General features: G+C 42.1%; 8 non-coding genes across 8 annotated transcripts; all 8 read left to right on the top strand.

Moving 5' to 3' along the window:
- The first annotated feature begins 989 nt into the window (after nt 1–989).
- trnav-cac (transfer RNA valine (anticodon CAC)) lies at nt 990–1,062 on the top strand. The gene has a single exon. It is a non-coding gene; the product is annotated as a tRNA-Val (tRNA).
- Nucleotides 1,063–2,045: 983 nt separating this feature from the next.
- On the top strand, nt 2,046–2,118 carry trnav-cac (transfer RNA valine (anticodon CAC)). The gene has a single exon. It is a non-coding gene; the product is annotated as a tRNA-Val (tRNA).
- A 982-nt stretch (nt 2,119–3,100) lies between these two features.
- trnav-cac (transfer RNA valine (anticodon CAC)) lies at nt 3,101–3,173 on the top strand. The gene has a single exon. It is a non-coding gene; the product is annotated as a tRNA-Val (tRNA).
- Nucleotides 3,174–5,865: 2,692 nt separating this feature from the next.
- Nucleotides 5,866–5,938, top strand: trnav-cac (transfer RNA valine (anticodon CAC)). Its single transcript has one exon. It is a non-coding gene; the product is annotated as a tRNA-Val (tRNA).
- Nucleotides 5,939–7,954: 2,016 nt separating this feature from the next.
- Nucleotides 7,955–8,027, top strand: trnav-cac (transfer RNA valine (anticodon CAC)). The gene has a single exon. It is a non-coding gene; the product is annotated as a tRNA-Val (tRNA).
- A 783-nt stretch (nt 8,028–8,810) lies between these two features.
- Nucleotides 8,811–8,883, top strand: trnav-aac (transfer RNA valine (anticodon AAC)). The gene has a single exon. It is a non-coding gene; the product is annotated as a tRNA-Val (tRNA).
- A 1,181-nt stretch (nt 8,884–10,064) lies between these two features.
- On the top strand, nt 10,065–10,137 carry trnav-cac (transfer RNA valine (anticodon CAC)). Its single transcript has one exon. It is a non-coding gene; the product is annotated as a tRNA-Val (tRNA).
- A 972-nt stretch (nt 10,138–11,109) lies between these two features.
- Nucleotides 11,110–11,182, top strand: trnav-cac (transfer RNA valine (anticodon CAC)). Its single transcript has one exon. It is a non-coding gene; the product is annotated as a tRNA-Val (tRNA).
- Nucleotides 11,183–15,328: the final 4,146 nt, after the last annotated feature.

Genomic DNA, 15,328 nt, shown 5'->3' with positions numbered 1-15,328 from the left:
GGAAACAGCTACTGGCTTTTTCCAAATTTGCTTAAGCCAGGCTCTGCTGCATTCTTAGTCAACACTACAAAGGCCTCTTCTGCCAAGTAGTGTTAAAAGAATAGAGGCTCCCCGTCAGGTTTCTGTAGTGGTCATCACGTTTGCTTTACACGCGAAAGGTCCTCGGTTTCAAACTGAGCGGAAACAGCTTTTTGCCTTGGACGTAAAACATTAATTGTTTGCATCGTCAGACGAGAGATTTAGTAATCTTTTCCTTTATAGGTTTTTCAACAAGCGATCACCACGAGATTGCTGGCTGTCTTCTCTGCACAAGTTTCTGTAGTGTAATGGTTATCACATTCACCTCACATACGAAAGGTCCCCAGTTTAAAACTGTGCTGAAACAGCTGTTGGCTTTTTCCAAAATTGTTTAAGTGGGGATCTACTGCTTTCTTCGTAAACAATACAATTGCCTTCTGCCAAGTGGATTTACCGAGCAGAGACAGTGTTTCTCTTTTGTGGGAAAACATGAAATGTTTGCAAAGTCAGGTGAGGTGTTTAATTATCTTTTCCTTAGTTCGCTCTTCCACAAGCGATCACCAGGAGATTGCTGGCAGTCATCTCTGCACGGGATTCCATAGTGTAGTGGTTGTCAAGTTCGCCTCATGCGAAAGGTCCCCAGTTCGAAACTGGGTGGCAACAGCTGGTGGCTTTTTCCAAAATTGCTTAAGTAGGGATCTATTGCTTTATTCGTCAACACTACAAAGGCCTTCTGCCAAGCCGAGTTAAAAGAACGGTGGATCCTAATCAAGTTTCTGTAGTGTAGTGGTCATCACGTTCGCCTAACACGCGAAAGGTCATCTGTTCGAAACCGAGGAGAAACAGTGTTTCTCTTTCGTGGGTAAACATGAACTGTTTGCAAAGTCAGGGGAGGGATTTAGTTATCTTTTCCTTTATTCGTTTTACAGCAAGCGATCACCAGGAGATTGCTGGCTGTGTACTTTTTGCAAGTTTCCATAGTGTAGTGGTTATCACGTTCGCCTCACACGCGAAAGGTCCCCAGTTCGAAACTGGGTGGAAACAGCTACTGGCTTTTTCCAAAATTACTTAAACCAGGCTCTGCTGCATTCTTAGTCAACACTACAAAGGCCTCTTCTGCCAAGTAGTGTTAAAAGAAGAGAGCCTCCCCGTCAGGTTTCTGTAGTGGTCATCACGTTCGCTTTACACGCGAAAGGTCCTCGGTTCCAAACTGAGCGGAAACAGCTTTTTGCCTTGGACGTAAAACATTAATTGTTTGCATCGTCAGACGAGAGATTTAGTAATCTTTTCCTTTATAGGTTTTTCAACAAGCGATCACCACGAGATTGCTGGCTGTCTTCTCTGCACAAGTTTCTGTAGTGTAATGGTTATCACGTTCACCTCACACACGAAAGGTCCCCAGTTTGAAACTGTTTTGAAAGAGCTGTTGGCTTTTTTCCAAAATTGTTTAAGTAGGGATCTACTGCTTTCTTCGTAAACACTACAAATGCCTTCTGCCAAGTGGATTTACCGAGCAGAAACAGAGTTTCTCTTTTGTGGGAAAACATGAAATGTTTGCAAAGTCAGGTGAGGTGTTTAATTATCTTTTCCTTAGTTCGCTCTTCCACAAGCGATCACCAGGAGATTGCTGGCAGTAATCTCTGCACGGGATTCCATAGTGTAGTGGTTGTCACGTTCGCCTCATGCGAAAGGTCCCCAGATCGAAACTGGGTGGCAACAGCTGGTGGCTTTTTCCAAAATTGCTTAAGTAGGGATCTGTTGCTTTATTCGTCAACACTACAAAGGCCTTCTGCCAAGCCGAGATAAAAGAACGGTGGATCCTAATCAAGTTTCTGTAGTGTAGTGGTCATCACGTTCGCCTAACATGCGAAAGGTCCTCGGTTCGAAACAGAGCAGAAACAGTGTTTCTCTTTTGTGGGTAAACATGAACTGTTTGCAAAGTCAGGGGAGGGATTTAGTTATCTTTTCCTTTATTCGTTTTACAGCAAGCGATCACCAGGAGATTGCTGGCTGTGTACTTTATGCAAGTTTCCATAGTGTAGTGGTTATCACGTTCGCCTCACACGCGAGAGGTCCCCAGTTCGAAACTGGGTGGAAACAGGTACTGGCTTTTTCCAAATTTGCTTAAGCCAGGCTCTGCTGCATTCTTAGTCAACACTACAAAGGCCTCTTCTGCCAAGTAGTGTTAAAAGAAGAGAGGCTCCCCGTCAGGTTTCTGTAGTGGTCATCACGTTTGCTTTACACGCGAAAGGTCCTCGGTTTCAAACTGAGCGGAAACAGCTTTTTGCCTTGGACGTAAAACATTAATTGTTTGCATCGTCAGACGAGAGATTTAGTAATCTTTTCCTTTATAGGTTTTTCAACAAGCGATCACCACGAGATTGCTGGCTGTCTTCTCTGCACAAGTTTCTGTAGTGTAATGGTTATCACATTCACCTCACATACGAAAGGTCCCCAGTTTAAAACTGTGCTGAAACAGCTGTTGGCTTTTTCCAAAATTGTTTAAGTGGGGATCTACTGCTTTCTTCGTAAACAATACAATTGCCTTCTGCCAAGTGGATTTACCGAGCAGAGACAGTGTTTCTCTTTTGTGGGAAAACATGAAATGTTTGCAAAGTCAGGTGAGGTGTTTAATTATCTTTTCCTTAGTTCGCTCTTCCACAAGCGATCACCAGGAGATTGCTGGCAGTCATCTCCGCACGGGATTCAATAGTGTAGTGGTTGTCAAGTTCGCCTCATGCGAAAGGTCCCCAGTTCGAAACTGGGTGGCAACAGCTAGTGGCTTTTTCCAAAATTGCTTAAGTAGGGATCTATTGCTTTATTCGTCAACACTACAAAGGCCTTCTGCCAAGCCGAGTTAAAAGAACGGTGGATCCTAATCAAGTTTCTGTAGTGTAGTGGTCATCACGTTCCCCTAACACGCGAAAGGTCATCGGTTCGAAACCGAGGAGAAACAGTGTTTCTCTTTCGTGGGTAAACATGAACTGTTTGCAAAGTCAGGGGAGGGATTTAGTTATCTTTTCCTTTATTCGTTTTACAGCAAGCGATCACCAGGAGATTGCTGGCTGTGTACTTTTTGCAAGTTTCCATAGTGTAGTGGTTATCACGTTCGCCTCACACGCGAAAGGTCCCCAGTTCGAAACTGGGTGGAAACAGCTACTGGCTTTTTCCAAAATTACTTAAACCAGGCTCTGCTGCATTCTTAATCAACACTACAAAGGCCTCTTCTGCCAAGTAGTGTTAAAAGAAGAGAGCCTCCCCGTCAGGTTTCTGTAGTGGTCATCACGTTCGCTTTACACGCGAAAGGTCCTCGGTTCCAAACTGAGCGGAAACAGCTTTTTGCCTTGGACGTAAAACATTAATTGTATGCATTAGTGTTGTCAAAAGTCCCGGTACTTCGGTACCAAGTCGGTACTAAAAAAATTAAAACGTTACGGTACCAGGTTTTCTTTAGTACCGGTGGTACCGACTATCCGGTCAACCCGGTTCTTGATGCGCCCGCTATACAAAAGGTGCGCACTGCGCAGTTGCGCTCTCTTCAACTGCCGCTGCTGATGCCGCGGCTCCGACTCCACTTGTTGACAAAGAGCCAGGCTTGGTCCAAGTAGTTTGGATTTGCGGCTGAACAAGGCGAACATCATAGATCATCAAAAAACTATTTGCAAAGGATGTGGTCTAGGTTCTCTCAAAAGGAGGAAACACATCAAACTTAAAACACCTCAAAGACCGACTCAGGGATCAAATGAAAGAGTTCAAGTAAGGTAAGTTTCATTTTAATTTCATATTTAGAGCATTATTGCATATTTTTATTTGAATGTCAGACAGAAATAAACATCACCGTTTGTGTAGTGAATCGTTAGCATAAGCGCGGCTAACGCTAATATGCTGCGTTCACACCAAACGCGAATATGCGTCTAAATTCGCGCCTGAATGAATTTGAAACAACGCTCCTATAACTTTTGTTAGAGTAAAAAAAATAAGGACATGATGTATTTACTATTTTTACACACAAATGACCTGTGTATCCAAAATATGTGTGTTAGAGAATGTACAAATGTGTCGTTAACAATGTTTATGTCCTTAATATCCGTCTGTCAGAAAACGTTCTTGGCTGGATAACTCTTAGCAGGTTTAAAAAGCTTTTTAATAATCAATATGAATGCAGTTTGGATTGAATTAAAGTACAATCAAATAAAACACGTTTTATTCCCTGTTTAGTTTGGTAATACTTTACAATAAGATCAAATTCATGCATCATCTAACATAAACTTAGAGTAAGTGAACAATATATTTTTACAACATTAATTCATGTTTGTGAATGTTATTTAATACAAACACATGATCATTCAAGTTTGTTCATGTTTAACAGATTAACATGATTTTATGCATAAGTAAATATTGAAATTAGCCTAACCTCACAAAGAATAATTGCCATATAACTACTGTTTATTGTTAGGCAATGTTATCTAACAAATGAAAATTGTAAAGTGTTTTTAATACTGCAGTTTTCATCTGTGATAGACACTGGTCTTAATATATGTAATCTTATCTAAATTTATTATAACAGTTGAGGTTTACTGAAAATTAATATTTTTGCTGGTGTCAATGATCTAATGTTGCATCTGGTCAGACTTAGGCCACGGCTTTACTTAAGTATATTATATTTCTTTTTACAGGTGCAGATTGAGGAAGATCATGAGAGACCCAGCGAACTCTAAAACAGACAACGGTTACCGATGTTTTTCAGCAGTAGCAGAAATATAACAAAAGGTTTTGGGTGAAGCTTGTTTACATTTTTTATGCCTGTAATTTATTTAGATGTTATTTAATTACTAAAATGTTTTCAATCCTTGAAATACTTTTTTAACCTGTGGAAAAACTTTTAACAAAATTTTACGTAAGTATAAAGAATGGCACTGTTTTTTTGTATTTTATTGTTGTTTAAGTTTATTAATAAAAAATAGTGTGTTGCTCAATTAATATGTTATTGTGTTTTGCTTTGGTACCGAAATTGGTACAGAGAACCGTGGATTTTCAATGGTATTGGTACCGAATACTGAAATTTTGGTACCGTGACAACACTAGTATGCATCGTCAGATGAGAGATTTAGTAATCTTTTACTTTATAGGTTTTTCAACAAGCGATCACCAAGAGATTGCTGGATGTCATCTCTGCACAAGTTTCTGTAGTGTAATGGTTATCACGTTCACCTCACACACGAAAGGTCCCCAGTTTGAAACTGTTTTGAAACAGCTGTTGGCTTTTTTCCAAAATTGTTTAAGTAGGGATCTACTGCTTTCTTCGTAAACACTACAAATGCCTTCTGCCAAGTGGATTTACCGAGCAGAAACAGAGTTTCTCTTTTGTGGGAAAACATGAAATGTTTGCAAAGTCAGGTGAGGTGTTTAATTATCTTTTCCTTAGTTCGCTCTTCCACAAGCGATCACCAGGAGATTGCTGGCAGTAATCTCTGCACGGGATTCCATAGTGTAGTGGTTGTCACGTTCGCCTCATGCGAAAGGTCCCCAGTTCGAAACTGGGAGGCAACAGCTGGTGGCTTTTTCCAAAATTGCTTAAGTAGGGATCTGTTGCTTTATTCGTCAACACTACAAAGGCCTTCTGCCAAGCCGAGATAAAAGAACGGTGGATCCTAATCAAGTTTCTGTAGTGTAGTGGTCATCACGTTCGCCTAACACGCGAAAGGTCCTCGGTTCGAAACAGATTTTCTCTTTTGTGGGTAAACATGAACTGTTTGCAAAGTCAGGGGAGGGATTTAGTTATCTTTTCCTTTATTCGTTTTACAGCAAGCGATCACCAGGAGATTGCTGGCTGTTTACTTTTTGCAAGTTTCCATAGTGTAGTGGTTATCACGTTCGCCTCACACGTGAAAGGTCCCCAGTTCGAAACTGGGTGGAAACAGGTACTGGCTTTTTCCAAAATTGCTTAAGCCAGGCTCTGCTGCATTCTTAGTCAACACTACAAAGGCCTCTTCTGCCAAGTAGTGTTAAAAGAAGAGAGGCTCCCCGTCAGGTTTCTGTAGTGGTCATCACGTTTGCTTTACACGCGAAAGGTCCTCGGTTTCAAACTGAGCGGAAACAGCTTTTTGCCTTGGACGTAAAACATTAATTGTTTGCATCGTCAGACGAGAGATTTAGTAATCTTTTCCTTTATAGGTTTTTCAACAAGCGATCACCACGAGATTGCTGGCTGTCTTCTCTGCACGAGTTTCTGTAGTGTAATGGTTATCACATTCACCTCACATACGAAAGGTCCCCAGTTTAAAACTGTGCTGAAACAGCTGTTGGCTTTTTCCAAAATTGTTTAAGTGGGGATCTACTGCTTTCTTCGTAAACAATACAATTGCCTTCTGCCAAGTGGATTTACCGAGCAGAGACAGTGTTTCTCTTTTGTGGGAAAACATGAAATGTTTGCAAAGTCAGGTGAGGTGTTTAATTATCTTTTCCTTAGTTCGCTCTTCCACAAGCGATCACCAGGAGATTGCTGGCAGTCATCTCTGCACGGGATTCCATAGTGTAGTGGTTGTCAAGTTCGCCTCATGCGAAAGGTCCCCAGTTCGAAACTGGGTGGCAACAGCTGGTGGCTTTTTCCAAAATTGCTTAAGTAGGGATCTGTTGCTTTATTCGTCAACACTACAAAGGCCTTCTGCCAAGCCGAGATAAAAGAACGGTGGATCCTAATCAAGTTTCTGTAGTGTAGTGGTCATCACGTTCGCCTAACATGCGAAAGGTCCTCGGTTCGAAACAGATTTTCTCTTTTGTGGGTAAACATGAACTGTTTGCAAAGTCAGGGGAGGGATTTAGTTATCTTTTCCTTTATTCGTTTTACAGCAAGCGATCACCAGGAGATTGCTGGCTGTGTACTTTATGCAAGTTTCCATAGTGTAGTGGTTATCACGTTCGCCTCACACGCGAGAGGTCCCCATTTCGAAACTGGGTGGAAACAGCTACTGGCTTTTTCCAAATTTGCTTAAGCCAGGCTCTGCTGCATTCTTAGTCAACACTACAAAGGCCTCTTCTGCCAAGTAGTGTTAAAAGAAGAGAGGCTCCCCGTCAGGTTTCTGTAGTGGTCATCACGTTTGCTTTACACGCGAAAGGTCCTCGGTTTCAAACTGAGCGGAAACAGCTTTTTGCCTTGGACGTAAAACATTAATTGTTTGCATCGTCAGACGAGAGATTTAGTAATCTTTTACTTTATAGGTTTTTCAACAAGCGATCACCAAGAGATTGCTGGATGTCATCTCTGCACAAGTTTCTGTAGTGTAATGGTTATCACGTTCACCTCACACACGAAAGGTCCCCAGTTTGAAACTGTTTTGAAACAGCTGTTGGCTTTTTTCCAAAATTGTTTAAGTAGGGATCTACTGCTTTCTTCGTAAACACTACAAATGCCTTCTGCCAAGTGGATTTACCGAGCAGAAACAGAGTTTCTCTTTTGTGGGAAAACATGAAATGTTTGCAAAGTCAGGTGAGGTGTTTAATTATCTTTTCCTTAGTTCGCTCTTCCACAAGCGATCACCAGGAGATTGCTGGCAGTAATCTCTGCACGGGATTCCATAGTGTAGTGGTTGTCACGTTCGCCTCATGCGAAAGGTCCCCAGTTCGAAACTGGGAGGCAACAGCTGGTGGCTTTTTCCAAAATTGCTTAAGTAGGGATCTGTTGCTTTATTCGTCAACACTACAAAGGCCTTCTGCCAAGCCGAGATAAAAGAACGGTGGATCCTAATCAAGTTTCTGTAGTGTAGTGGTCATCACGTTCGCCTAACACGCGAAAGGTCCTCGGTTCGAAACAGATTTTCTCTTTTGTGGGTAAACATGAACTGTTTGCAAAGTCAGGGGAGGGATTTAGTTATCTTTTCCTTTATTCGTTTTACAGCAAGCGATCACCAGGAGATTGCTGGCTGTTTACTTTTTGCAAGTTTCCATAGTGTAGTGGTTATCACGTTCGCCTCACACGTGAAAGGTCCCCAGTTCGAAACTGGGTGGAAACAGGTACTGGCTTTTTCCAAAATTGCTTAAGCCAGGCTCTGCTGCATTCTTAGTCAACACTACAAAGGCCTCTTCTGCCAAGTAGTGTTAAAAGAAGAGAGGCTCCCCGTCAGGTTTCTGTAGTGGTCATCACGTTTGCTTTACACGCGAAAGGTCCTCGGTTCCAAACTGAGCGGAAACAGCTTTTTGCCTTGGACGTAAAACATTAATTGTTTGCATCGTCAGACGAGAGATTTAGTAATCTTTTCCTTTATAGGTTTTTCAACAAGCGATCACCACGAGATTGCTGGCTGTCTTCTCTGCACAAGTTTCTGTAGTGTAATGGTTATCATGTTCACCTCAAACACAAAAGGTCCCCAGTTTGAAACTGTTTTGAAACAGCTGTTGGCTTTTTCCAAAATTGTTTAAGTAGGGATCTACTGCTTTCTTCGTAAACACTACAAATGCCTTCTGCCAAGTGGATTTACCGAGCAGAGACAGTGTTTCTCTTTTGTGGGAAAACATGAAATGTTTACAAAGTCAGGTGAGGTGTTTAATTATCTTTTCCTTAGTTCGCTCTTCCACAAGCGATCACCAGGAGATTGCTGGCAGTCATCTCTGCAAGGGATTCCATAGTGTAGTGGTTGTCACGTTCGCCTCATGCGAAAGGTCCCCAGTTCGAAACTGGGTGGCAACAGCTGGTGGCTTTTTCCAAAATTGCTTAAGTAGGGATCTGTTGCTTTATTCGTCAACACTACAAAGGCCTTCTGCCAAGCCGAGTTAAAAGAACGGTGGATCCTAATCAAGTTTCTGTAGTGTAGTGGTCATCACGTTCGCCTAACACGCGAAAGGTCCTCGGTTCGAAACCGAGCAGAAACAGTGTTTCTCTTTTGTGGGTAAACATGAACTGTTTGCAAAGTCAGGGGAGGGATTTAGTTATCTTTTCCTTTATTCGTTTTACAGCAAGCGATCACCAGGAGATTGCTGGCTGTGTACTTTATGCAAGTTTCCATAGTGTAGTGGTTATCACGTTCGCCTCACACGCGAGAGGTCCCCATTTCGAAACTGGGTGGAAACAGCTACTGGCTTTTTCCAAATTTGCTTAAGCCAGGCTCTGCTGCATTCTTAGTCAACACTACAAAGGCCTCTTCTGCCAAGTAGTGTTAAAAGAAGAGAGGCTCCCCGTCAGGTTTCTGTAGTGGTCATCACGTTTGCTTTACACGCGAAAGGTCCTCGGTTTCAAACTGAGCGGAAACAGCTTTTTGCCTTGGACGTAAAACATTAATTGTTTGCATCGTCAGACGAGAGATTTAGTAATCTTTTCCTTTATAGGTTTTTCAACAAGCGATCACCACGAGATTGCTGGCTGTCTTCTCTGCACAAGTTTCTGTAGTGTAATGGTTATCACATTCACCTCACATACGAAAGGTCCCCAGTTTAAAACTGTGCTGAAACAGCTGTTGGCTTTTTCCAAAATTGTTTAAGTGGGGATCTACTGCTTTCTTCGTAAACAATACAATTGCCTTCTGCCAAGTGGATTTACCGAGCAGAGACAGTGTTTCTCTTTTGTGGGAAAACATGAAATGTTTGCAAAGTCAGGTGAGGTGTTTAATTATCTTTTCCTTAGTTCGCTCTTCCACAAGCGATCACCAGGAGATTGCTGGCAGTCGTCTCTGCACGGGATTCCATAGTGTAGTGGTTGTCAAGTTCGCCTCATGCGAAAGGTCCCCAGTTCGAAACTGGGTGGCAACAGCTGGTGGCTTTTTCCAAAATTGCTTAAGTAGGGATCTATTGCTTTATTCGTCAACACTACAAAGGCCTTCTGCCAAGCCGAGTTAAAAGAACGGTGGATCCTAATCAAGTTTCTGTAGTGTAGTGGTCATCACGTTCGCCTAACACGCGAAAGGTCATCGGTTCGAAACCGAGGAGAAACAGTGTTTCTCTTTCGTGGGTAAACATGAACTGTTTGCAAAGTCAGGGGAGGGATTTAGTTATCTTTTCCTTTATTCGTTTTACGGCAAGCGATCACCAGGAGATTGCTGGCTGTGTACTTTTTGCAAGTTTCCATAGTGTAGTGGTTATCACGTTCGCCTCACACGCGAAAGGTCCCCAGTTCGAAACTGGGTGGAAACAGCTACTGGCTTTTTCCAAAATTACTTAAACCAGGCTCTGCTGCATTCTTAGTCAACACTACAAAGGCCTCTTCTGCCAAGTAGTGTTAAAAGAAGAGAGCCTCCCCGTCAGGTTTCTGTAGTGGTCATCACGTTCGCTTTACACGCGAAAGGTCCTCGGTTCCAAACTGAGCGGAAACAGCTTTTTGCCTTGGACGTAAAACATTAATTGTTTGCATCGTCAGACGAGAGATTTAGTAATCTTTTCCTTTATAGGTTTTTCAACAAGCGATCACCACGAGATTGCTGGCTGTCTTCTCTGCACAAGTTTCTGTAGTGTAATGGTTATCATGTTCACCTCACACACGAAAGGTCCCCAGTTTGAAACTGTTTTGAAACAGCTGTTGGCTTTTTTCCAAAATTGTTTAAGTAGGGATCTACTGCTTTCTTCGTAAACACTACAAATGCCTTCTGCCAAGTGGATTTACCGAGCAGAAACAGAGTTTCTCTTTTGTGGGAAAACATGAAATGTTTGCAAAGTCAGGTGAGGTGTTTAATTATCTTTTCCTTAGTTCGCTCTTCCACAAGCGATCACCAGGAGATTGCTGGCAGTAATCTCTGCACGGGATTCCATAGTGTAGTGGTTGTCACATTCGCCTCATGCGAAAGGTCCCCAGTTCGAAACTGGGTGGCAACAGCTGGTGGCTTTTTCCAAAATTGCTTAAGTAGGGATCTGTTGCTTTATTCGTCAACACTACAAAGGCCTTCTGCCAAGCCGAGATAAAAGAACGGTGGATCCTAATCAAGTTTCTGTAGTGTAGTGGTCATCACGTTCGCCTAACACGCGAAAGGTCCTCGGTTCGAAACAGATTTTCTCTTTTGTGGGTAAACATGAACTGTTTGCAAAGTCAGGGGAGGGATTTAGTTATCTTTTCCTTTATTCGTTTTACAGCAAGCGATCACCAGGAGATTGCTGGCTGTTTACTTTTTGCAAGTTTCCATAGTGTAGTGGTTATCACGTTCGCCTCACACGTGAAAGGTCCCCAGTTCGAAACTGGGTGGAAACAGGTACTGGCTTTTTCCAAAATTGCTTAAGCCAGGCTCTGCTGCATTCTTAGTCAACACTACAAAGGCCTCTTCTGCCAAGTAGTGTTAAAAGAAGAGAGGCTCCCCGTCAGGTTTCTGTAGTGGTCATCACGTTTGCTTTACACGCGAAAGGTCCTCGGTTCCAAACTGAGCGGAAACAGCTTTTTGCCTTGGACGTAAAACATTAATTGTTTGCATCGTCAGACGAGAGATTTAGTAATCTTTTCCTTTATAGGTTTTTCAACAAGCGATCACCACGAGATTGCTGGCTGTCTCCTTTGCACAAGTTTCTGTAGTGTAATGGTTATCACGTTCACCTCACACACAAAAGGTCCCCAGTTTGAAACTGTTTTGAAACAGCTGTTGGATTTTTTCCAAAATTGTTTAAGTAGGGATCTACTGCTTTCTTCGTAAACACTACAAATGCCTTCTGCCAAGTGGATTTACCGAGCAGAAACAGAGTTTCTCTTTTGTGGGAAAACATGAAATGTTTGCAAAGTCAGGTGAGGTGTTTAATTATCTTTTCCTTAGTTCGCTCTTCCACAAGCGATTACCAGGAGATTGCTGGCAGTCGTCTCTGCGAAGGATTCCATAGTGTAGTGGTTGTCACGTTTGCCGCATGCGAAAGGTCCCCAGTTCGAAACTTGGTGGTAACAGCTGGTGGCTTTTTCCAAAATTGCTTAAGTAGGGATCTGTTGCTTTCTTCGTCAACACTACAAAGGCCTTCTGCCAAGCCGAGTTAAAAGAACGGTGGATCCTAATCAAGTTTCTGTAGTGTAGTGGTCATCACGTTCGCCTAACACGCGAACGGCAGCCGTGAATAGTTTAGCTAAACGGCCCTAAACCGTTTCCCATTCATTCTCAATGGTAGTGCTGAAACACTACGGATGCAATACACTTTCGGCCGCTAGCGCCCTTTTGGCGCACTTCCGTGTTTCTGCACCAGCGCCAACTTTGAATTCGCCATTAACACATCCACACTCGGACAGTACAGTCGCGATCTGCTACGCTGTTATTCGGAAAATCTATCAAAGGTAAGTTACTTTATGTGCTTTTTCATGTTGTTAATGCTGAAATCACATTAGTTGTTAAATGAAAACCGCTGCTTCGCTCCGTGAGGTCTTGGTTATTGATAAACGTTATCATTTGGGGCATTATTTACTGTTAATTATCATCATAGGATGATCTGCTCGCAAAGTTTTGAATGGACATGCCCGTTTTATATATTCGTGTGTGTTGTTTCGTGTCGTAGGGTAAACAAGCCTGTTAGTCAATTTCTGACAATGTTGTGTTGATACGACGATCTGCTCGGAAACTTATGAATGAACGTGAGCGTTTCATGCATATAATTTCTATGCCGTGGGGTTAAATAAGCCTATCAGTCCGTTTCTTACGATGTTGTCATTACATTACCTCAACATCGCTTGTTTATATGAGATAAATAACGAATGAACGATCGTTTTTCCATTATTGCCAATAGTTGTCATATCGTGGCGCTAAATAAACAATGTACATCACATAATTCAACTAGTAAATAACTGTAATAAGTGTTTAAACATCGCTAGGAACTGTACTAGTACTGTTGTACTGTTGTAATGAGCCTTTAGAACTGCTTTACTGTTAGACTAATGCATTGCAGTGACCAAAATAGCCTAAGCAACAACTATTTTTACCATTTCAGACTGGAGCATTTGTAACTTTTATCAGGACAATTACTATGGTATTACCATAGTAGGTTGTATGTGTGCGTGTCTATGTATGTGCCTGTATGATCACATACTAACCAAAATAGCATAATTAAGAGTTATTTATATAATTTCAGACTTGAGCATAAATTATTTTCATCTTTTAGTAGGACAATTACTATGTTAATACTATAGTAGTGTGTGTGTGTGTGTGTGTGTGTGTGTGTGTGTGCTCATTCAAAGATACACAGCCTACTGTGGTAATACCATATTAATTGTCCTGAAAAAAGTTTAAAATAATTTATGTTTCAGTCTGAAATAGTATAAATAGCTGTTACTAAGGCCATTTTGCTCACTGTAATGTATAATTAGTCTGAGAGTAGGACAGTATCTTTAGTCTCTCATCTCTAAACTTCAGCCACGTAGTTCAAGAGGTCAAGTAGACAATGCTTTTCACACCTCTTTCATCCTTATCTGCTCTGTGTGTGTGTGCTCATTCAGGCAAACACACCTGCACTCCCCCACGGACACAGAGCAGTTAAGGGTGAAAGAGGTGTGAAAAAGCATTGTCTTCTGACCTCTGGAACTATGTGATTGAAGTTTGGAGATAAGAAAAGAACAGCAACAAGATCTGGCCCAGTAATTTGAGTCTGATAACTGTGCAATGAAACAGATAGTGATATTTCATGGTTTGACAATATCTTTTTAAAGTATCTTCTGAAATAACCCTAAAATTCTATTTTTGTTTGATGGTAGATCATGCAGAGGAAATTCCAGTTTTTCCCAGGGAGAATCTCTGTTGTGTTCCGCAAGGGACCACTTGGATTTCTTCTTCAGGATCCATCTGAGGAAGCCAGGCGGATTAAGAATGACCCAACTCTGCAGGACAAGTCTGCGCCCATGAGGCAGAACCTTGTGCGGCAAAATGCCCTGACAGTGGTACGTCAGAGAGGAGGGGATGCTTCCGACAAGAAGGAGGTCCTGGGAGACTACATCCTGCAGTTTGGGAAGTACAAAGGGAAGTCTTTCCGGTGGCTGTTGGAAAATGATGTAGGGTACATTTTGTATCTCATCAAGAACCTGGAGAAGGAGGAGGCGTCAGGCATCCCTAAAGCTGAGGGGCATAGCAAAGACAGTCTACTGTCCTTTGTGAACTATGCTTGTAGTTTTGAAGAGATCCAGTCTCTTCTCAGTTATGAGGCCAGTAAAGTGGTTGTTGTGCCAGCCTCATCAGAAGATGACCAGCTGGTTGGCTTTGGTTCCCGGGCCAAGAGCACCTGGAAGGAGATATGGGACAGCAAAGCGGATGGCTATGCAGACTTTATTATGAGGAAGAGCTGCGTCCCAGGGACACGTATGCACAAGCTGCAGCAGTACCTGCGAAAGAGACAGCAATCCACCCACCCCTCACCTGTTTCTGCCTCAAAATCCCCAGATGAACCCATGGGTAAATAAATGTTTATTTTATTGTAATGTATACTTGTTCAGTAGTAACTAGTATAACAATAAGTTAGCTTTTATTTAAGATAAATAAACCTCAGTTTGTAGGAACATGACATGAACTGAAACGTAAATATTAAAAAAAAAAATTTTTCAATACAGAGATGGAGAAAGATGAGGACCTAGAGCAAGCAATGCTGAGCATCACCCCCTCCAAGCTACAGGTGCAAAGTTAAGATTTTTTTCTTTTAGCATTTGATTTCTACTAAACGTTTATCTTAAAAAACTGTTATAACTATTTAAAAAATGTACATTATTGTTTTGTGTGTTTTCCCCAACAGCTGCCTCTCCACCACTGCCACCACAATTCAGTATAGAGATGGAGAAGGATGAGGACCTAGAGCAGGGGTTTTCAAACCTGTCCTGGAGCCTCCCCTGCCCTGCACATTTTGCTTGTCTCTCTCATCTAATACACCTGATTCAAATCATCAGCTCATTAGTAGAGACTGCAAGACCTGAATTGGGTGTGCCTAATAAGGGAGACATACAAAATGTGCAGGGCAGGGGAGGCTCCAGGACAGGTTTGAAAACCCCTGACCTAGAGCAAGCAATGCTAAGCATCACCCCCTCCAAGCTACAAGTGCAAAGTAAGTTATTTGGATGATTTTTGCTGTTTTTTTTTCATTTGCACATATCCAAACATCTATCTGTCTGACTGTATGTCCACCTGTCTGCCATTCTGTTCATCCATCTGTCCATTCATCTGTCTTTCTGTCTGTCTGTCTGTCTGTCTGTCCATCCTCCTGTCTGTCTATCTCTTTCTCTGTCTGTCTGTCTGTCTGTCTGTCTGTCTGTCTGTCTAGCGCCAGTAAAATATTTCAAAATTTTAAGACAAGGCTTTGAAGTTAGTGTGTACATCTAGATTAATGCTTTGTGTGTTCCCCAACAGCCACATCTCCACCACTGCTGTCAGCTGCTGAACTGGATGGTCTACCAAAGCAG

This window comes from Garra rufa, chromosome 1 (genome assembly GCF_049309525.1).
Source record: "Garra rufa chromosome 1, GarRuf1.0, whole genome shotgun sequence".
NCBI lineage: Eukaryota > Metazoa > Chordata > Actinopteri > Cypriniformes > Cyprinidae > Garra > Garra rufa.
This window is presented reverse-complemented; position numbering and strand designations above follow the sequence as displayed.